At 43.7% G+C, this 21,960-nt stretch overlaps 1 protein-coding gene across 7 annotated transcripts in view; it reads right to left on the bottom strand.

Moving 5' to 3' along the window:
- MTMR1 (myotubularin related protein 1) overlaps positions 1-21,960 on the bottom strand; it is a 210,753-nt gene that overhangs the window by 104,936 nt on the left and 83,857 nt on the right. The gene's annotated exons all lie outside the window — the stretch shown is intronic.

Here is a 21,960-nt window from a genome sequence, read left to right as displayed (position 1 = left end):
CTGACATTTTAACAGGGGTATGTAGACTTTTTATATCCACTGTAGGTGCGACGGCCAGTAAGTTGAAAAAAAAAAAAAAAGTCCTGTGCGATTTCAGTCCAGTTCTGGTGCAATTTCTAGTCTCATACACCAGGGCTCGACAAAACCCGGGCGCCAGGTCACATTTGCGACTAGAATTAGCGACCTGGCGCCTGTGGTGCCCTGCAGAAGGTGTCCTGTCATTTTTGCACGGACTTCCGCGCCGTCCGAAAATTGAGGCCCCGCCTTTTCGGCCTACTTGAGATGAGAGGCTTCCAATGGGGAACTGGCACCCTCTTGTGGTGGCCGGGAGTAATGACTGTTGTAATGACTGTTTCCACTGCCTGCTTGTTCTCAATGCATTACCATCTACCTGTCCAGTTAGTTACCTTTGACAGGGAGTGTGGTTATTATTATTAATTTAATTTATTTTTTAAATGTAAAAAAAAATAAAATAATTTTTCTTTTTTTTTTAATTATTAAAAAAAATAAAAAAAAAATATTTGTTTTTTTCCAATTATTATTAAAAAAAATATATATATAATCTTTTTTTTCCTCATCGCCATGCCACAGCCGAAGGCCCCTTTCACACGGGCTGTCTGATCAGGTCCGCCTGTCAGTTTTCCAGGCAGACCTGATCGGACCCTTCATTCTCCTCTATGGAGCAGTAATCTGCCGCCTGTCTGCCAAAAGCAGACGGATGGTGGTTCTATTTTCTATCCATCCCGTGGATCGGATCAGATGGCATCGGATGGAAAGAGACAGACAGTCTGTTTTCATCCAATTGCGCTATAGAGGAGAGTGGGGTTCTAGTCGTATTTATGTGTACATTTAGTATCCGTTTTATTAAATAAAGCTTGGTTGTTAGTTTAAAAAAAAAAAACTGGTTCCTAACTTTTTTAGCTGGCTCCTAGATTTCAGGGAAATTTGTCAAGCCCTGTATACACTACAATTCGCATTGGAATTGCACCTAAACCACTAAACAAAATTCCACCGGACAAGGCTTTGAAACCGGCCCACACATACCTTATATTGTCAAAAATATTGGACACCTGCCTTTACACGCATATGAACTTTAATTGCATCCCAGTCTTAGTCTGTAGGGTTCAATAATAAATTGACCCACCCTTTGCTGAGAAGAGTTGAAGCTGTTATATCTGCAAAGGGTGAGCCAACTCAATATTGAACCCTATGGACTAAGACTGGAAGGCGATTAAAGTTCATGTGTGTGTGAAGGCAGATGTCCAAATGGTTTTGACAATATAGTGTATGTGAAGTGAACTGAGTCTGAAGGTATTGGTTTTAGTATCAGTGCATTTGCACCAGTACAAGTACCGTAAAGTAAATATCACACGCGGATAGTAAAAACGCTAGGTTTTCAGTGAGTTTTTGCTTAGGGACAACAATTGCATTCAAGGCAGCAAATGCATTTTTTTCATGGGGTATCTTGTACTGGGGTCACAGGTATTACCACTGATACAAAGATTTTGTCCAGAGACACTTTGGCGTACAAGGGCTATTTTACTATTTGAAATTAAATCAAGCTAGGTCCACTGCAATCAATCCAGTAAGTATTGGGAATGGAAAGTAGAATGTGTGACAGTCAGCAAAAGTGTACCTGTCAGACAGAGTATATAGGTGGAAATTCAGCATGTGGGTCACATGGCATGGAATATATACCTTCCACCTAGGGATTATGGAACCTCACATGCTTTAGGTCTCATGAACTGAAACCTAAGAGCTGTGAACGACTTTCTACAACTGACAGGTAACCTTTTTTTGGCTTCCACATCCCTGCAATTCCCTTCCTAATTCCTGCCTGTCTGATCAAAGAAATCTAACGTTACCATGTGGACCAACTATAAGGGTTATTGATAAGGGGTTAGGGTTTATTTTAGGGAAGGAATACTAGTAAGGTTTGGTTAAGGGTTAGAAATTAATTTTAAATTAGTTTTAGGTTTTCAGGTTATGATCACTGCAAGGCTAAAATATCATCAACAGATTCACATATATATGGGCATCCAGCTGTGAGTTATTGGCCTCAGCGCTCTGTGCTTTGGATACATTTTTACTGATGATCATGCACCAAAAAATATTTTCAGCACCAAAATGCAGCATACAGTTATATATAAGCCTGTGTTACAGAGATCACAAAAGGGGGGGGGGGGAGGCAACATTCAGGATGGAAAAAAAAAATAAAAAACTACCTTTAAGAAATAAACCTAAAAACAAAAAAGAAAAAACTACAGTACCTTTAAAAAATTAACAAAAAGGTATAGTAGTAATAGTGGCATCATAAGAGAAAGTCTGCGAAATGGTGAGCTCTAATAATGAACGACAAACAGGAAATTTATTATACTCCTTATGTCTGTTTTTCAAGAACCTTGTCACAAAGCAAAATGTCATTGTGAGCAGCTTCACATGGGAAAAAAAACGATTTTTGGACATCCCAAGATGAATACTAGATCCAAAGCAAGAAAAACAAATTCTATTCAGCTCAACTAAAAGTATCAGCAGTGCCAAAAAACGAACAGGCTATCAAGCCATTATGCCAGCTAAAGCTTCCTCCAAATATATTCTACTTCATGACTGATACCCTTTAAATTAATTAGTTGTTTTATAAAACATGGATGCTACCATTACACGTGTTTTTCAAAGTGCAAGCTCCAGGGCTGTCATCTTCCCCTTCTTGAGATGATGTGTTGAGACAACTGATGTGCATATGCCAGGAATTATTAACTCCATTGAGTAGCCAAGAAAGAGTTAGTCCCGATTTACATATATGCGATGCCAGACATCCCATGTGATTCGGAGCGCACTGTTCTGCAAATCACCTGCAATGTCTGTGCGATGCAAATTCAGCCATACAGATTGTATGGTTGAATTTGTATCGGATTCAGACACAAATCGCACAGGACCCTTTTTTGGGTCCGCAACTAAAATCGGATTGCATGGGTGTTCATACCTATGCGACCCGATTCATGTCCAAACTGACAGCTAACACTGTGATATGCGAACCGATCTGGGGGTGTCAACCTTGTATTGACACCCCCAGCGATTCACATATGGCACTGTGTGAACTGCCTGCGAGTTAAATGCGATGTGGTAACCCGCAGTGGATTCGCAGGGTTCCCGCATCGCATGCGTGTGAACCTGGCTTAAAGCCTAAATGGATTTTTGCAAAAAATGGACCTTAAGGATTATAACCTAGGAACGTGAGTTTTCAAAAACAAATTAGCGCTCATATTAAAAATGCTTACAAGTTTATTTTAAAGAAAGCATATCGTCTTTAAAACGTTATTTAGGTATGTGCAAAACGCCAGCTTATGTGCCAAAGTGTGCCTTTCCTAAAATATTTTCTAAATCCAAACTTCCGCCAGGGGCGTAACTACAGGGGTTGCAGGGGTTGCGATTGCTACCGGGCCCCATGCTCCAGGGGGCCCAGTAGCAAACCAGTGGGTGAACTTCCAGGATTGCAAAAGTCACACTTGCGACCGGGCCCTGAAATTGCACCACTGTGGGGAGGCCCCAAGATTGCAGGAAGGGAGCCCACTGCAGAACTTGTGAAAGGATCCTGCTGCGGGACCGTAATAAAAGGCCATGCAACGAGAGTAAAGAGCCCCAGGATTAGTGGAAAGAGCCCTGGGCTTGAAGGGGAGGGCCCCGGCCAGGGATCTGGGGGGGCCCTTCATGGTTTCTTGCATCGGGGCCCTGAAGGTTCTAGTTACGCCTCTGACTTCCGCCCTGCTAAGTTAACCTGCGTGGATGCCCTGGGTTGTCTAAATGCATCAGCTGGCAGTTGATTCTTCCATACACACTGTTGGGCAAAGATGTGGAAATCATTTGATTTTCTCTGGACTGGTCAATGGGCTGAACAAGAGAATTTTAGCGGTGTATGGCTAGCTTAAAGTATTATATGCTCACAAGGAGAAGTAGAGCCAAAGCCAAAGCTCTACTTCTCCTGTGGATCACAGACGTGCAGTTCGTTCTGTACTCCTGTGACCCGTTTTAGAGTCAGTCCAGGCTGGGGCAAGATCGCGACAAAGTCGGGATCTGCCCACAACCTTGGAACGGCACCTGGCTCCGCCTCTCAGTGAGCTGCTAAGAGTCTGAGCCAGCTGCTCTCACCCCCCTCCACAGCCCAGGGCTCCAGTGAGTGTGGAGCACAGAACAGAGAGCCCGTGATGGACCGTCACAGGCTCTTTTCTGATGGAGCTCTGAGAACCAAACAATGGGCGGGGTTTTAAATCGTTCGGTTCTCAGTCTTAGAGCCGCTAGGGGACTGATGTTGCATTCACCAGGGTTAGGTATATTTGAAAAAAAAAAAAAAAAGCAAACTTCTCTTTTAAGGAATGCTTCAGGTAGCAGGTACCGTATTTATTGGCGTATAACACGCACTTTTCCTTCTAAAAATGGAGGGCAAAACAGCAGTGCATATGCCGATATATATATATATATATATATATATATATATATATATATATATATATAAAAAAAGGCCAGGCAGCGCTGAGAGGCAGAGGGGGGCCGGCTGGGCCGAGCAGAAAGAAAGACGAGCGGTCGCTCTCATAGGAAGTCCCGCCTCCTATGATAGACAGCACAGTGGCCCAATGCCGGGATGTGTGACGTCTATCATAGGCGCCAGAAACTGCCACTCGTCCAATGGTGCTGGCGAAGCTGCGTTGCTGGAAAATGGCGCTGGCGAGGCTGCGTTGCTGGACACTGCGCTGGCGAGGCTGCGTTGCTGGACACTGCGCTGGCGAGGCTGCATTTGATTTAAAAAAAAAGTTCTGAGTTCAAAGCTATTTCAAATTTAAGCTTTTTTCCTAAAATTGAGGTGCGTGTTATACGCCGCTGCGTGTTATACCCCAATAAATACGGTATATACATTATCTGAGTAACACACAGACAGACATAAAGGGCTATGAATTCTGAAGACAAGAGCAGTGAGGCAGCTCAAAAATGCACAGGATTAAGGTAAATCTGGTTATTATGTAATATTCCTAAACATTTTAAACATGAAACCCCTAATGAATTAGGACTGCCATATTCACAATGAAAATGTAGTGACATACAGAAATTCAAAACATTTTTAAACCTACAATTTTATTTTACTGAACACATTTTCCAGAATGTCTAAAGGTTTATAATTGGATCTTTTTAATAACTTTATTATTTTAGCAACTAACATTTAATACCGGGTGCTTCGGATATACTGCGTTTGGAGATAATTCTATACTTTTAAACAATGCAGTAGTTGCTCACTTGTGGACTCTCTCCTTTTAATTAATAATCCATACAGGGCAGATTAACCTAGAGCCGGGAAGCGGCAGAGTGTCCCTTCCCTAACTCATTCAGATGTGTGCGTTTCCTGAACAGAGCTTGCCAACTTAGAATAAAATACTCCGTCCAGTACAGAAAACCAGAAGTCGGTAGGCACTAGAGCTCCATCTACTGGCTGCAATTTGAAAATAGAGAAAAGCACTATATCATTTTCCTCATCAATTTCCTGAATGCTCCTGAACATAGCAATGCAAGGTTTGATCCCCTGTTATTTTTTTACAACTTTTTTGACAACTGCAAGATCCTGACAGAGAGATCCTTTCCGATGCTGTCTGGCAGTGGCAAAAAGGGCTCTATTGTGAGCTGAACTTTCTGGTTCTTCCCTCTGGAAAGCATTGTTCATTTACAGTATTCCTACAGAGACTCTACTCCTGGAGTATTCCTATGGAGACTCCTGGAAGCCCTGGCTGTCACAATCTAATCAGAAGCACTGACAGCAGTAAAAACGAATGCTTGCTATACATGGGTCTTATTTTTGGCCTATTCCTGGTAAAGTGTTACTAAATCCAGAACCTGCGGGGCGTGGCCGGCATGTGAAGCAGAGAGGACATGAACCACTGGAGCTCCATTCCTAATACTTTCTTTCAGCTCTTCCAACCCTTGTTTCTGTCCTTGGAGACCACGATCCACCTCCCTGACTCCCTGGAGATCTAGCCAGCTGCTCATCACTGCCTGCATGGGTCCACCAAAGACCCGCTCTTCTCAGCCGGGTCCTACTACTCTCCACCTCTCTCCATACACAATTCAGAAGATGAACCCCTTAGGTTCCACAGTGAGTAGAACAAGCATGCTTTACTGCATTAGACAGACTGATTTTACTTGATAAAGGAAAAGGAATTGGCAGCACTCCAGGTGGAGTCAAAATCCAGATTTATTGACTGGACATCCAAATATGACAATCGTGACAAGGTAGACGCGTTTCACACACTGTGTGCTTAATCATAATAATCGTAATGATTAAGCACACAGTCAGTGTGTGAAACGCGTCTACCTTGTCACGATTGTCATATTTGGATGTCCAGTCAATAAATCTGGATTTTGACTCAACCTGGAGTGCTGCCAATTCCTTTTCCTTTATCAAGTTTCCACGGAGGCGAGCCGGTGGATGCACCGGTGTGAGTCATCAGGCAATTACACCACCTTGAGCAGTGAGTTCTTGTCTCTTAGACTGATTTTACTGTTGTGGGTTTAGTAACACTTTAAATCATCTAAAATCTCAGCCTCAGGTGGCCCCTTAGAGGTGAACAAAATTTGAATACAAAATCAAAGGAGCGGGGGCAAAAAACAGTTGGCCGAACAGAACCTACATACAATCAGTTTATGTCACTGTTAAGGTATTCAGCAGCCACAGATGGCAGCTGTCGGAATACAATAGCCGGCAGGATAAATTCCTCCATCTATACCTGCAGGGCTGAGTATGAGAAATCTAGCCATATATGGTTAGTTTAGAAGGGGGATGGAGTTCCATCCAATGTTTTGAGAAAAGAGAAAAAGGTGGAAAGCTGCTTTATCGGTAAGAATAGATTTTACCGTGCTCAAGTGTTCATTAGGAACAACAAATTTCACAGCCAGCTTTGCATCAGAGATTTTGGTGTTTGTTTGTCAAACCACAGCAATTCACTAATATTGGCTGGCAATTTAATGGTAACCTATCCTGATGGATACAATACAAACGGATATCTTAATGAGCGGCATGCAAAAGAATAAAAAGATATGGAAAATAATGAAATGCGTACATAAAAATGACCACATGCAATGCAGCATGCTAACAAAAAAAGAAAGTATGAAAAGGCATAATGTAGCAGTTGTTGCTTCAGTGATTTATTGGTTTCTGTCACCCTAAAAAAAAATATGTTCCCCTGTACGAACGTGAACTCCACCCTTATCTAACTACCAAGACCCATGTAAGGAATGTACATTAGCTCCTCCAGTCGTAGCTGATAGATCAGAACAGGCTAAATTCCCATGAAGCAAGGAGGCTTTTCCTGTGTTTAACTGTACTGCCAATCACACAGTATTTGACAGTATTGTGTATTTTATCGAACATTGGACAATTTACCGAGTAAACTGAGTGATAGCATTAACCCTTTAAAAAAAAAAAAAAAATCCTATTCCCGTAAAGCACTTGTCAAACATAAGGCCCACGGGCCGAATCTGGCCCTCCATGCCATTTCATGAGGCCCTCACACCCAGGGGGAGGGTGGAAGTGAGATGTGAATAGCCTATGAAAGCCGATTCTTGCACACTATGCATAGCAAACCCCTGAACTGTGCACTCTGCAGGTAGCGCACCCCTGAACTGTGCACTCTGCAGGTAGCGCAACCCTGAACTGCACACTCTCTATGGGTGGCAAACCTCTGAACTGCATACTGTACAAAGCACGCCCCTACACTCTGTACTCCATACATAGGGCACCCCTGAAATGTAAACACTGTATGTAGCGCTCCCCTGAAATCTGCACTCTGTAGATAGCGCAGTCTGTAATTCCACACACAGCATTCTCCTCATTTTTTGGCCCTTTAGGATCCTCCCACTGTGCAATTTGGCCACACCCATCATTCGATGCAGTTCGGTGGGGGGGGGGGGGCTTGGGGCGTGTTTGAGTTCCTGCATCATATTCTGAGAAAAAAAAAAGACCTGCATACATTTTGTCTTACTGTACAAGCTGCCCTTTGAGGTCAACCATAATGCTGATGCGGCCCGCAATTAAATTGACTTTGACAACCCTGCTGTAAAGCATGTTAAACTGCATAGTGCTTGTGCGATGTAATTTGTCCCTTTCTATGCTCTAAAAAACCTGGTTGATCCTGCCTGTTCCTGTATCCCCCTTAGTGTGCTGACCACAGTAATCATGGCTGCTGATCCACGATACCATGATCAGTTTATATGTGTCATTTCGCAGTCTCTCCCTCTCCCCTTCCCTCCCTGCCAATCAGATCCTGTGTGTGAGCCGCCCCTCCCTCCTGCTGCCATTCTGTGTGGCAGTAAAGTTAGTGCTCAAAAATATTGCCAGCCCCCGTTATAAATAAGAGATTATATATATATATATATATATATATATATATATATATATATACACACACACACTTTTTTTTTTTTAATTCTGCAGCTAAATACCTTATTCCATATTGCCAATGTGCGGTCGCGTGACTGTCCCGCTGACGTCAGAGAGGAATCTCAACCCCTCCCTTATAGTCCTTGCATCGGGGAAGGAGAGCATCAGTGATGTGAAAAAACGTATTTAAAAAAAAAAAGATTTTTTAAAAAAACACAGACTGTCAGTAAATGTGATCACTGACTTTACAACCAATTTAATGTCCATCACTGCTCATTTTAGAACTATATAATATGCTAGTCTAGTTCTGTAAATGCAAAAAAAAAAAACCCACAAATATATGGACTGATATCTAGCTGCTTCTTTTGGGAAAAGCCGAATGCTAAAATCAATATCACAAATCAATTGGCTCCGCTCAGGTTGTTTCAGCGGTGAGAAAAAGCAGGAAGAAGCCCAAGTAGACGCATCATACTGGGAAAAGGCTGCTTGGCAGACGTGGGTTATATTTTTATTTTTTATAAATAATAAAGCACTGCAAGGAAAAAAACACACTAAGTCATAAATCAAGCTGCTATAACCAATGGTCTATTTCATCAGTCTTTTAGCAAATGTACTAAGTTGATCGAGAAGAAACGGATAGAAATACCAGCAAGAATAAATTCCATAAAAAATTATTGATGCCGTCAGGTGATGCTTGTCAAAGCTAACAAGCAAAGTGTTCAGCACACAATCAGGAAAATATTACAGATGTTTTTGATATGTGCCATTTTAATCAAGGATCCGCACTGTCTGGATTGTGCAGCTCCACACAAGACTTTCTTTGTTTAATATGTACCTGTCTTTTACCTAAAAAGGTCAGCCATCTTGTGGGTTGATTGGTATCCAGCTTACCAAGGCAACAGGCAATAATGACAGAATGTTTCATTGCCGTCAATGGGTTTAACTGTGTACATGTCTCCCACCACAGAATCCTGGCAGCAGGTTCAGTAAAATTCACACAATGGAAGTTGGCCACACAGAGCGTGGATACTCTATACAAAATGACAGGGAGAACCACACATGGATCTACGGATCACACTGGACACCTCCATGCGGATTTAATCTTTTACTAATTTGACTGAAACCTGGCCAGGTTACAACTCCGTACATGACATCACTGCTCTTTGGTTTCACCTGCTGTCATTCTGTAAAGAAAGGAGAGAAACATGGAGACTCCCATGGTCGATTCAGTCTTAATTCTTACCGCCAGACATGGGACTTAAAGTGCATAGGTTATGTAAACCTCTTTATTTTGTGTGTTGTGTGATATTTCATGCGCATCCATTTTGCTATCCATGGTGCTTTATTCGAACCGCTGTTTCAAGCATTTGTAATTCTTTTTTCTACTAAACCAACCATTGGAAAAGAACATTTTAGCTGCCTGCATGTGTTGCCGACCATCAGGCTGCCATGTTTTATGACCTGGAATAAGTACGTAGATGAAACATTGGGGTCGAAAAAACTAAAAACGGCAGCAATCTGGTGAAGCTGAGCATGATAGCCAATCCATTTCTAACTTCAGCTTCTTCAAATAAGTTTTGGCAATAAAACCTAGAAGCGGATTGGTTTCTATGCAAAGTTGCCCCAGATTTTGCACTCTCATGTAGTAAATAAACCCGATTCTGACTTCACTGGTTGCAAGATTGTGCTGAGTCAGCTAGTCAGCAAGTCTCAAGGCAGAGCCTGACAACTGGCAGGGGGTCAACTTTAATGTCTAGTAAACTTCTCTCTTGGCAGGTTACATAGTTACATAGTGAGGTTGAAAAAAGACATCAGTCCATCCAGTTCAACCTATGATGTGTGTGTGTTTGCTTTTAACCGTACATTGTATACCCCTGTATGTTGTGGTCTCTAAAGGTGCCCATCTAATAGCTTTTTGAAACTATCAATGCTTCCTGCTGATACGACTGCTTGTGGAAGAGCAGTCGTATCAGCCACATCCTCATCCACATCCTTACCGCTCTTACAGTGAAGAACCCCTTACGCACTTTAAGGTTAAACCGCCTTTCCTCTAGTTTTAGTGAGTGGTCACGTGTCTTATTGTATCTCCTTTCTCTAAATAGTTTGTTCCTTATGCTAGGGTCGCCAGTACAGTATTTGTACATTGATATCATATCCCCCCTCAATCGTCTTCTCCAGAGAGAATAAGTTCAGTGCTTGTAGTCTTTCCTCATAGCTGATGTCCTTCATTCCCCTAATTATTTTTGTTGCCCTTCTCTGGACTCTCTCCAGTTCCAGCACATCCTTCCTGAGGACCGGTGCCCAGAACTGGACAGCATACTCCAGATGTGGCCGGACCAGAGTCTTGTAGAGCGGGAGAATAATCTCTTTATTTCTGGAGTGAATCCCCTTTTTTATACATCCCGGTATTCTGTTGGCTTTGCTTGCAGCGGCTTGGCATTGCCTGCCACTGCCAAGCCTGTTGTCTACCAGTAACCCCAAGTCTTTTTCCATCCTAGACTCACCCAGAGGTTCCCCCCCTAGTGAGTAGCTTCTGGTTTTTGGCCCCCAAGTGCATTACTTTACATTTTTCAACATTAAACCTCATCTGCCATGTAGTTGCCCACCCCATTATAGTTGTTCAGGTCCGCTTGTAAGGTTTCCACATCCTGCATAGAAGATATTGGCATGCTTAGTTTAGTATCATCCGAAAAAAATGAGATTGTACTAGATATGCCCTCCTCTAGATCATTTATGAATAAATTAAACAGGATTGGTCCCAGGACAAAACCCTGGGGGACCCCACTTTCCACACCCGCCCAATCCAAGTACTCCCCATTAATCATCACCCTCTGGACTCTCCCCTGGAGCCAGTTCTCCTCTCCCCTGGAGCCAGGTATCTTGATAAAGCAGCATAGCCCTTTCCAATACTGACAACCATGTTTAAAGCTGAATTCCTGAAATTCAGCTACCTTGTAAAAACTGCAGGCATACCCTGAGTGAAGTCTAATGAGATGCCTTTTACCTTGTAGCCGTTTCTCTATTATGCACATCTGACAGTTTTATTGTGCTCCAGAAAGAGAACTTCTCTTCCCAGGAACCTATAGGAACTGCTCAGTTCCTATAAGCGTAGAGTTGCTAGAAGTGCTATGCCTGCCCCTCCCCTCCTTCTGCCCATTCACAGAGCCTTTGTATTATGTGAAATCATTCACAAAAACACAAAGGCTTCTGTGTATGGGCAGCAGAGGGGAGGGGCGGGCAAAGCCGCTTTGTGTGCTGCTCTCTGCTCACAGCCTAAGTGTGTCCTCTGGGAGTGCAACAAACCTGTCATAGAGAAATAATAGGGATAAGTTCTGGAGGGGACATGCACCTAATTGGACTTAAATCATAGTGTGCCTGCACTTTTGCAAAGTTGCTGAATTCCTGGTATTCAGCTTTAAAGGTATATACAATTCTTTATAGGCTGATGTAGTAACTGTGTAGCTTGTCGCTAAAACGTAATTGCATCACCAAACGCCTCTCAGTCCTCTCCATTGGAACATAAAATGTCAGCACAATGACTTAAACCCTAACCGGGTTTAAAGTAAAGTTATGTTTTTGTCTATGTTTAGGTTTGCACATAAAGTGATTCCAATGAAAAACACAAATACAACCATGAAATTGGGTAACTTAGGAGTCACCCAGGGTTAACCCTTTTTTACAAATGAATCCAAATAGAAAAATGTGTACATCTTGAGTGAAAGTTGTGTAAAAGCATTGTGTAAAGGAATTTTCTAACATAAAATACTGATTTAAACTTGTAAACAAAGTGTCAGAAAAGCATGGTAAACAAGTGGTTAGAGCTGCACGACTAATCGTTAAAAAAAAAAAATCACGATCTCCATTTACCCCCCTCAAGATCTTAAAAAAGTGTGTCCTCGATTCTTACAGAGCGGTTTTCTGCTCACTCACAGCTGTCAAAAAAAAAAAAAAAAAAAAATCAAAGAAATCAAAGTTAGATCAAAGAAATGAACTTTCGTCTGTAGGTGAGGTCAGTTTAACCTCTTAAAGACTAAGCCTTTTTCTGACACTTGTTGCTTACAAGTTAAAAACAGTATTTTTTGCCAGAAAATTACTTACAATTTTTTTGGGGAAAAATACACTAGGAATTAAAAAAAACTAAACAGTAAAGTTAGCCCAATTTTTTGGATAATGTAAAAGATGTTACTCCGAGAATTGTGATCTTTATTCCAAGTAAAAAAAAATTGATTTTTGTCTTAAGGCCCGTACACACGTACTGATCGTCAGCCGAAAAGCTTCGGCCGACGACCGATCGGCCGATTGTCGGCTTGTTAGTATGATGCCTCCGACAACCGACAGCGCACATTCGGCCGAAAAGAATCTGTCATGCAAGCATTAAAATTTTTGTATGCCGACACCAGAGCGGCCGATTGTTCGCCAGTCAGTACAGAATTCGGTCGACAGACCGCAGATTTGCAAGACTGGGCATGCTCAGAAAAGAAAAAACACAGGGAAAGTTAACCATTACATGACATCACTTCTGCAGTCGGCTGTAGTCGGCGGACAAAATTCTTGTGCAGTCTTTTGCACTTTTCAACAGACACCGACAGCCCTGGACAAAAGACGGCCGATCGTTCGGCCGACGATCGGTACGTGTGTACGGGGCTTTACTGTAAAATCCTTTTCTCTGAAATTCATTGACGGACGCAGTCTTCTTGTTCTCAATAGCAGTAGGGTTATGCTTTCCCTACAGTAGTAGGACACTAGGCAGAAAAAAGTTCTGGCTACGCCTATAGGCAGTCCCAGGGGGTATACCCTGTCTCCCTGCTATAGGATGTCAGTTTTGAGTCAAAGCAGTGTCAGAGAAAACAATACTAACCCAACTCAATAATAGAGGGGCGGGTACTGCATCTGTCAATGAACTTCCAAGAAAAGGATTTTACGGTAAGACAATATTCTTCTCTATCATTCACTGACGGGCGCAGTCTTCTTGTTCTCAATAGCAGTAGGGACGTTCCAAAGCAGTGCCATAAAACATGAGGGGTGGGAACAGCAGAAAATACATTCCCTAAGGCTGAACCACAGCCAACATATGACTCATCAGAACAACAAGATGAGACCTACCTGAAAAAAACATTAAACACCCTCAAGGGAGAATAAAAACACCCTTAAAACGGCGGCCTGCAAAACTTTGCGGCCAAAGGAAGCATCTGTAGATGCCAGCATATCCACCTTATAAAATTTTGTGAAAGTATGAACAGAGGACCAGGTAGCCGCCTTGCAAACCTGAACCACAGATGTCAAAAAGCCCAGGAAGCACTAAGCGCCCGAGTAGAGTGCGCCTTAACAGGGAAAAATGGAACCTTAATTGAATAAGCCTGCACAACCATCTGTCTGATCCATCTGGAAATAGCCTCAGCAGATGCAGGCAGCCTTTTCTTTGGTCGATCCGTGAGAACAAAGAGAAAATCGGACTATTGAAAAGACTCAGTAGCTGCCCAGTACACCCTGAACCACATCCAAAGTATGCAATGCAAATTCCTTAGGATGTTTAGGCTTAGGACACAAGGAGGGTAACACAATCTCCTCATTTAAATGGAAACTGGAAACCACCATCGGAAGGAAGGACGGACGGATCTGGATGAAGCACCACTTTATCCCTGTGAACCGCCATATAGGGAAAACGACAGGACGCTGCCAGTTTCGACACCCTGCACGCAGAATAGCTACCAAGAAGGCCACCTTTTGGGATAAGGTAAGCAGGGGAATCTCCAGAATATTTTCAAAGGGAGGCTTCTGGAGAACCGACAACACCAAATTAATGTCCCAAGGTGGCAACAGAGGTTGCACCGGCGGTGCCAAGTGTCACACCCCATGGATAAAATTATGCACCAGGGAATGGGTGGCTAATGGCCTTTGGAAAAAAAAAAAACTGCCAAGGCTGAAACCTGACCCTTGATAGTACTCAAGGCCAAATTTTGATCAACCCCCCGTTGAAGGAAAGCCAAAATCCAAGCCACCAAGTAAGAGCGAGGGGGAACTCCAAGAGACACGCACCTCACGCAATATACGACTTCCAAGTGCAATCACAGATCTTTCTAGAAGTCGCTTTTCTCGCTTTAAGCAGAGTGGGAATCACAAAAGCAGACAATCCCCTATCCTTCAGCACCTGGCTTTCAACAGGCAAGCCATTCAAGCCAGCGACCATAAAGCAGGATTGAAGATTTGTCCTTGAGACAGCAGATCCTCCCTGAGAGGAAGTCTCCAAGGAACGTCTGCAACTAGCCTGACCAGGGCCACAAGGATGACCGGAATCCCTTCTGCCTTGATCCTGCGAAGAAGTTTCAGCAGTAACTTGAGCGGAAAAAGCGAAAAGCATACATCAGCCAATACTGACCCCACACGGAGCCACCAGCACTTCTGTGGCATCTGCCAGAGGGTCCCAAGAGTGGGCCACAAACCTCTGCAGTTTCCTGTTGCTCCGAGACGCCAACAGATCTATGTCTGGACGAAGGCATAGCTGCTGGGACACCTCCGGATGGAGAGACTATTCCCCTTGATCTAAGGTCTGTCGACTGAGATAATCCGCCTGCCAAATTTTCCACTCCCGGAATGTGAATGGCGGAGAGAGCTGGAACAAAACATTCTTGCCCACCGAAGGATGCCTGCCACCTCCAAAGCCGCAAGGACACTTCTGTTGCCCCCTTGGTGATTGACCTAAGCCACAGCCGTGGCATTGTCCGATTGAATGCGCACTGGACAGCCCCGAAGGTGCTCCTTCCAGTGGATTAGGCAAAGCCTGATTGCTCTCAGCTCCAGAACATTGATCGGTAACCTGGATTCCCCCAGAGACCAGACCCCTTGAGCAGGAAGTTTGCCAAGAACACCGAGAGCATCGGGGACCAAAGACAACACAAAAAGGGACCCCCTGGTTCCCCGGCTCAACTGCATCAGATTGTCCAGAGAACTTGGATCTTTGTTCCATTTGAGAAGAATTTCCTTCTGGAGTATTCGCTTTTGAAATTGAGCGTAAGGTACCACCTCGATGGACAACACCATCAGTCCCAGAACTCTCATACAAGTCCGAAGGGACGACCATTTGTTGAACAGCAATAGCTGAATCGCAGACTTGATTTTTTTTTAAGTTTGTCCGGAGGAAGAAACGCCCTGGCTGCCGACGAGTCTAAAGTCAGGCCCAGATAGTCCAGCCTCATGGAAGGAACCAGGGACGACTTCTGGAGATTCACAATCCACCCAAACTCCTCCAGAGTTCTCATGGTGATCTCCAAGTTTGTCACCAGCGCTGTGGGAGACTACGCAAGGAGAAGCAGAACGTCCAGGTAACCCTGGACCGATATCCCCCACTGGCGTAATAATGCCAGGACTGGAGCCAACAACTTTGTGAAGACCCGAGGAGCAGAGGTGAGACCAAAGGGTAATGCCACAAACTGATAGTGATCCTCTCCCACGGCAAAACGCAGAAACCGTTCATGTCTTGCACATATTGGGATGTGAAGGTAGGCATCTTTGATGTCTATGGAGGCCAGGAAATCCCCCTGGTGAAGGGAGGCCAACACTGCGCAAATGGATTCCAACTTGAATTCTTAAACTCGCAAGAAGCAATTCAGAGCCTTCAGGTCCAGAATTGAATGCACCTTACCCATAGTTGCCAACATTTGAAAAAAAATTTTCAGGGACACTTTGAAGCACAGCTATCAATTACTTACTACACCCACTTCTGTGAAGCTCCGCCCACTCTGCATAATTAATCTCCGCCCACTTATCAGGTTATAGGGTCTACTCAAAGAGAGAATTACAGGAAATTGAAAAGGGAATTTCAAACTTAAGGCCAAAGTAGCAGAGTTGGAATAATTCTCCCATTCAGCTATACTACTTCTGCCTAAAGTTTAAAATTCTCATCACAACTCCCTGCAATTCTAAAGTGTCAAATGTCCTATGTGACCATACAAAAAATGTAAATATAAATAAAGTGCAAGGTGTAAATAAGTATGATAAAACCTAATTACACTATCTGGTATAATTAGGTTTCATTGTACTTATTTACACCTTGCTCTTTATTGTCAGGATTATTGGGGGGACAAAAAATTGAGTCATATAAAGCCCATACATATTATTTTATACATATTGTAATAATGGGCAACCTAGCAGCCATTTTGTCATGAGGTGACTGAAAGTTCATTTTTTTAAGCAAGATTTCTTTACAGTCAATTTTAATGTCTCAGCAAAGATTTTTTTTTTCCCCTCTTCAAACCATAAATAAGGAGGCCCTTTGGACATCTCACCAGATAAGAGATCACAATGGTTCCAGACCAGGTTCTAATGAGGGTGATGTAATTTTAGTCTATGGTTTCAAAAGGAACAATAGATCAGTATATTTTTTTAGGGCTAATTTAAAATATGCTTGAGGAAACCTTATTAATTATAGTGATTGTTTTAGCAGCAATATTATTATTATGTCATTATATTACGTGTGGCATATACATCATTTTAGGAAAGCCTTGTATACTATGGTTTTGTTATGTATAATTGCTAAGTACTAATTCCACTTAAGTTGCTTTACTTATTCACTTATAGGGAACGTGTTTATATAAGGTTTATTTTACGTCTTGTCTTGGTCACATAAAACCTACACACCGGACACTTTTCTTGACAGGATGGTGGCATGATGGTATCCCACACAAGATTTAGATTTCTTTCCTCCACTAAGGTCAAAAGTTTATCTTTGTGAAAATAATTAAATTAAATTCAATGTCCCAAATTCGATCGTAATCCAACAGTGCCTCCTGGTGATTGTTCAAAGTTGTGTCTGAGTTATAGAAACTTAGCAAATAAGCCCTTTTTGAGATATTTGTCATATGGAAGACAAATTCCCCGCCTACTTTTACTATAGGATAAAAGTTTCATATCAGTTAGAGACGGGAGGAGAATTGAACAGACCAGGAAAGGAATAGGATGCTTTGAAGGAGGTTCTGGGACACTGATGTGATTCAAAATATTTGAAGCTGAAGCTATACACGTGACATCCCAGGCAACAGAAATAGAAGTTTGTTTTCTAAAGTATATATTTCTATTTTTCCTACAGGCAATTAAATTCGCCTCATACACCTGACTGAGACCATTCTCATACTTAAACTTGTAGCATCAAGATTTGAATTTAGACCATTCTTACTGCAGTATGATTGGTTAAATTTTTCTTATCTTGGAATTTTAAGCTAATTTTGGCTTTAGTAAATGGTTCAGTTATGATGTATTCTTAATAGATCAACTTAATAGAAGATTATTTTACCAAAACTATCTGGACTTTTAACAAGTCTTGATGCATGGTATAACAAATTTTGTCCATGCATTTCTTTAAAGCATTGAAATTATGAACATCTGTTAGCTGAGAGGAGTCATGTGTCAAATCTGTTAGATTGGTTGCCATCTATCATATTCTAGAAGTCATTGGTTTTGGTTACCTTGCTATTCTGAAATAATATTCTTTGATTATATTTCTCACATTATCTGTGGGATACATTTTATTGTATTTTGTTCCACATTTTGCGTTTATCACCAATTATATTTTTGCCATTTATTCTGCACTGATTTAATAAATATATATATTTTTGCACAAAATTGTATTCTTATCTTCAGGTTAGTGCCACTTAAAACGATCTTGTATTTTTGTTAATTTATGGAAATAAGTTGAGAATCTCCTTACTTACAGATCTTTGCTTATTTACATAAATAGACACTGTTTATCAGAGCAGTATAAACATTCTGACATTATTTAAATTTACATATTACATTTTTTGTATGGTCACTCACACCTGAGCACATTTGACAATTTACTCACATGTCTGTTACCAGATATTTTTGAACACAACATTGTTGCTTTCATCCTACCTACCTTCATGCCTGTGACAGCCGGCGAGGCGCTACCGAGAACAAGTGCCTTTGATTTTAAAATGGCGCCATTACGTAACTGCGCATGCGCCTGCCCAGCCGAGCTTGTACGAGCTTTCCAGAGCCCGGCAGGAGTCAGAACAGCACATGCGCAGTAACGATGTCGGCCAGCAACCATTTTTTTTTTTTTTCTTGGCAACGGGCTGGGACAATGTAAATTACCCGGGACAGGCTGCTATTTGCTGGGACTGTCCCAGCCAAAACAGGACAGTTGTCAAGTATGCTTGCCCTCCTTCCTGGGAACCGTAAACAGGTTGGAGTAACAGCCCTGAAAACGTTCCGAGAACGGAACCGGAATGATTACTCCCTGTTGTACCAGGTCCTACACCGCTCCAATGAGAGCCTGTAAGCGATCTGGGGACAGTCGCACATTGGAAGGGAAAAACCTTACTGGAGGGAGAGAGCGAAACTTGATCTTGTAGACGAACCGTATGACCTTGTGCACCCCCTTGTCTTGTATCCGGGATAGCCACAGATCCAGAAACTGGCAAAGACATCCCCCCACCCCAGATACAGGTGAGGGCGCCCCTTCAGGCTGTAGGAGCCCTATCTGCAGGTCTGGAGAAACCCGATTACGGTTTTCCAGACCAGGGTCACTTGGAGCCACCGGAGGAGACCTTGAAAGACTTTGATCCTTCATCACTCGCCCCCGGACGAAAAAAATTTTTATATGCTGAAAAGGAGGGACCCCCGTCTGCGACAAAAGTTCTTACCCTGGTTAGCCTGTAGGATAAAAGGTACTCTTACTCCCTGTAAGACCTTTAATAATGTCATCAATGGTAGCCCAAAACAGGCTATCACCCCAAATGGGTAGATCAGTCAAAGCCTTCTTAGAAGTCTGAGCCGCAGACCAGCATTTTAGCCACAGTATACGCCGGGGGACCACTGCCGACACCCACAGTCGCGCCAATATAGGAGCCGCATCCAGCGTGGCATCGCAAACAAAATGCAGCTCCTGGATCAACTGGTCAGTCAGCTCCTGAAAGGCAGGGGGAAGTTGTACCCCCTCCAGGTCACGGCGTAGTAGCTTAGCCCATTCAGTCAAAGTTTGTGACACAAAGGCAATAGTAAACACCAGTCTGAGTGCAGACCCTGCCAGGGAGTACATATTGTGGGCCACAGACTCCGCCTTTCTATCCACCGGATCCTTAAAGGACGGGGAATCCTCCACTGGAATCATGGTGGCTTTCTTCAGTCTGGAGACTTGGGGGGGGTCCACCGTAGGTGGCACAATCCACTTCTTAACAATGGACTCTTCAAAGGGGTAGCACCTAGCAATCCGCTTAGGCACCCCAGGGGGACACTTTGGGCAGTCCCACTCTTTTTTAAACCATGTTGTCAAAAGACGCAGGGAGGGGGAAAACCTTAACCGCTCTGGGTGGCTTGTGAGTGCCAAAAGTAACCTGCGCCTCAGTTGCAGCTGTGTCCTCCATTTTCAAGTTCTCACGCACAGATACAACCAGTGCGTCCACTAGCGCCTTTCCTTGTGCGGCGGCAGAGGGAGAGGCGTCATCCTCACTATCAGAGGAGACAGGGCGCAAGGTAGTAGACCCGGCAGAGAGACCCACGTCTGCGGTAGCTGAATCAGATTCAGAATCTGACACATCAGATGAGGAAGGGGTAGGAGGGGGGCATTTTTTGGCACCCTGTCCTTTACAGGCCACCTCCACCAGGGACACAAAGAATTCCAAGACTACCGACAGCGCATCTATGAATGGCTGGGATCCAGAGGGAACCGCAGCCTCCTTGAGGGGGTCAGATAGGAAAAAATGTTCCGCAGGGTCCATGTTACACCAGGGGAACACCGCAGCAAAAAGTTGAAAAATCTTTTTTTTTTTAAATGTCCAACAGTGTTACAGCGCCCCAAAGAGGTCAGGCAGAGCGCACAAAGACCCCCCAGCAGAGAGAGAGAGACCCCCCAGACTCACCACCCCACCAAAGATGCACCAAGAAGACACAGAACGTCTGCACAGCACGTGTCTACAGCGATCTCGATCCTCATAAAAAAACCTGAGTGTCAGCACTAGGGTATAGGGAGGGGCTCCACCACCACAAAAAACACTTCTAGGGACACAAAGAACATGGCCGCCATTGAATTACAATGGGATCCAAAGCAAAATGGCCATGCCAGGTGTACCAAGATGGCTGCCAATCTCCTCAGCACATTTAGGCTACAAGAAAATGGCAGTCTACGTAGCTTCTAGGGGCCCTTGAGGGGACCCCCCAGCCTCCTGGACGGGATTGACAGGAAGGGGGCCCTGGGAGGAACAGGTAAATCACCCCCCGCACACGAACGATTGTCTGGTCGCCGGCGGCGCACCCCCCACCGTCAGCCTATGCCCGGTCCCAGCCCTCAGAAGAAGCTCCAATCACCCCAAAGCCTCAGTAGTGAGTGGGGGGGGGGACAGGTCAGGGGGTGCGCGACAGGACAGAGGGGAACCCAGGAACTTGAGGGTCCGACCGTCCCAAGGAGGTGCCTGTGTCCACCCCAAAACCCGCCAGGGGGAGAGGGGGGAACAATTTACTCACCATACCAGGAACAGGCAGGCGCCAGCTCCTGACAGAACCCCTCGCCGCCGTAGTGGGGGGGGGGGGGCTGTTGGCTAATAGGAACGCTGCGACTTGGGCCTAGACCCTGGTCGTATGCGACCTGGCGAGACGTTTAACTCGCAGGGCCAGTCCCCGTCCGGTGGGACTAGGTCGCGGCCAAAACTAAGGCTGGGGTCTGCGCGCGCTTGCTGACCGGCTGGGGTGACCACTGAATCTATATATCCAGCCCGTCGCCCAGATCCGGCATAGTTGCTTGCAGATCTCACAGGAAAAAAAAACATCAGGTGAAAAAAACCTAACTAAAAAAAATCTAGCTAGAAAAAAAAAAAAAAAAAAAAACTTTTGCCAGGACCAGAGATCCCAGCAAGGAACTAAGTCCTTACTTCTGACTAGGCATATTAAAACTGACATCCTATAGAAGGGAGAGAGGGTATACCCCCGGGACTGCCCATAGGCTTAGCCAGAACTTTTTTCTGCCTAGTGTCCTACTCCTGTAAGAGGCAGCATAACCCTACTGCTATTGAGAACAAGAAGACTGCGTCCGTCAATAAACGATAGAGAAATTGTGATTCTCATTTTATCCAGAATCGTGCAGCTCTACAAGTGGTTAATGTATTAAACACACATAATTTGTTCCAATATATAGATAATTTCTGCAGCACTTTACCAATTATTTCATGCCCTCGACTCTAAAGGAGCTTACAATCTATTGCTCCTAATGCAGACAAACCAACACCTGGGTGGATTTGGTGGGACCTGTAAATATTCTTATATACGGAGAGGCGGAGAAAGCTAATCCTGCCTTGGTAACTGGCCTGGAGTATAAATAGATATACACCCTATTGCATTTAAAATAAACCCATCGTGATATAAACCGGTTACTACCATCACATTTAAAAGTTGCTAGTTACACTGGCTGTCATCATACGACTTCACCAGTTAGTGGATCACGAACAGAAAAGAAAGGCCAATGGGAGATTCAGGGGGTGCATACATCTTCTTGCTAGGTAGTGAAGATAGATAATATATAGGACAGCCAGGGAACTAGT

The sequence above is a fragment of the Pelophylax lessonae genome, assembly GCF_965119305.1.
Source record: "Pelophylax lessonae genome assembly, chromosome: 7".
NCBI classification, from domain to species: domain Eukaryota; kingdom Metazoa; phylum Chordata; class Amphibia; order Anura; family Ranidae; genus Pelophylax; species Pelophylax lessonae.
This window is presented reverse-complemented; position numbering and strand designations above follow the sequence as displayed.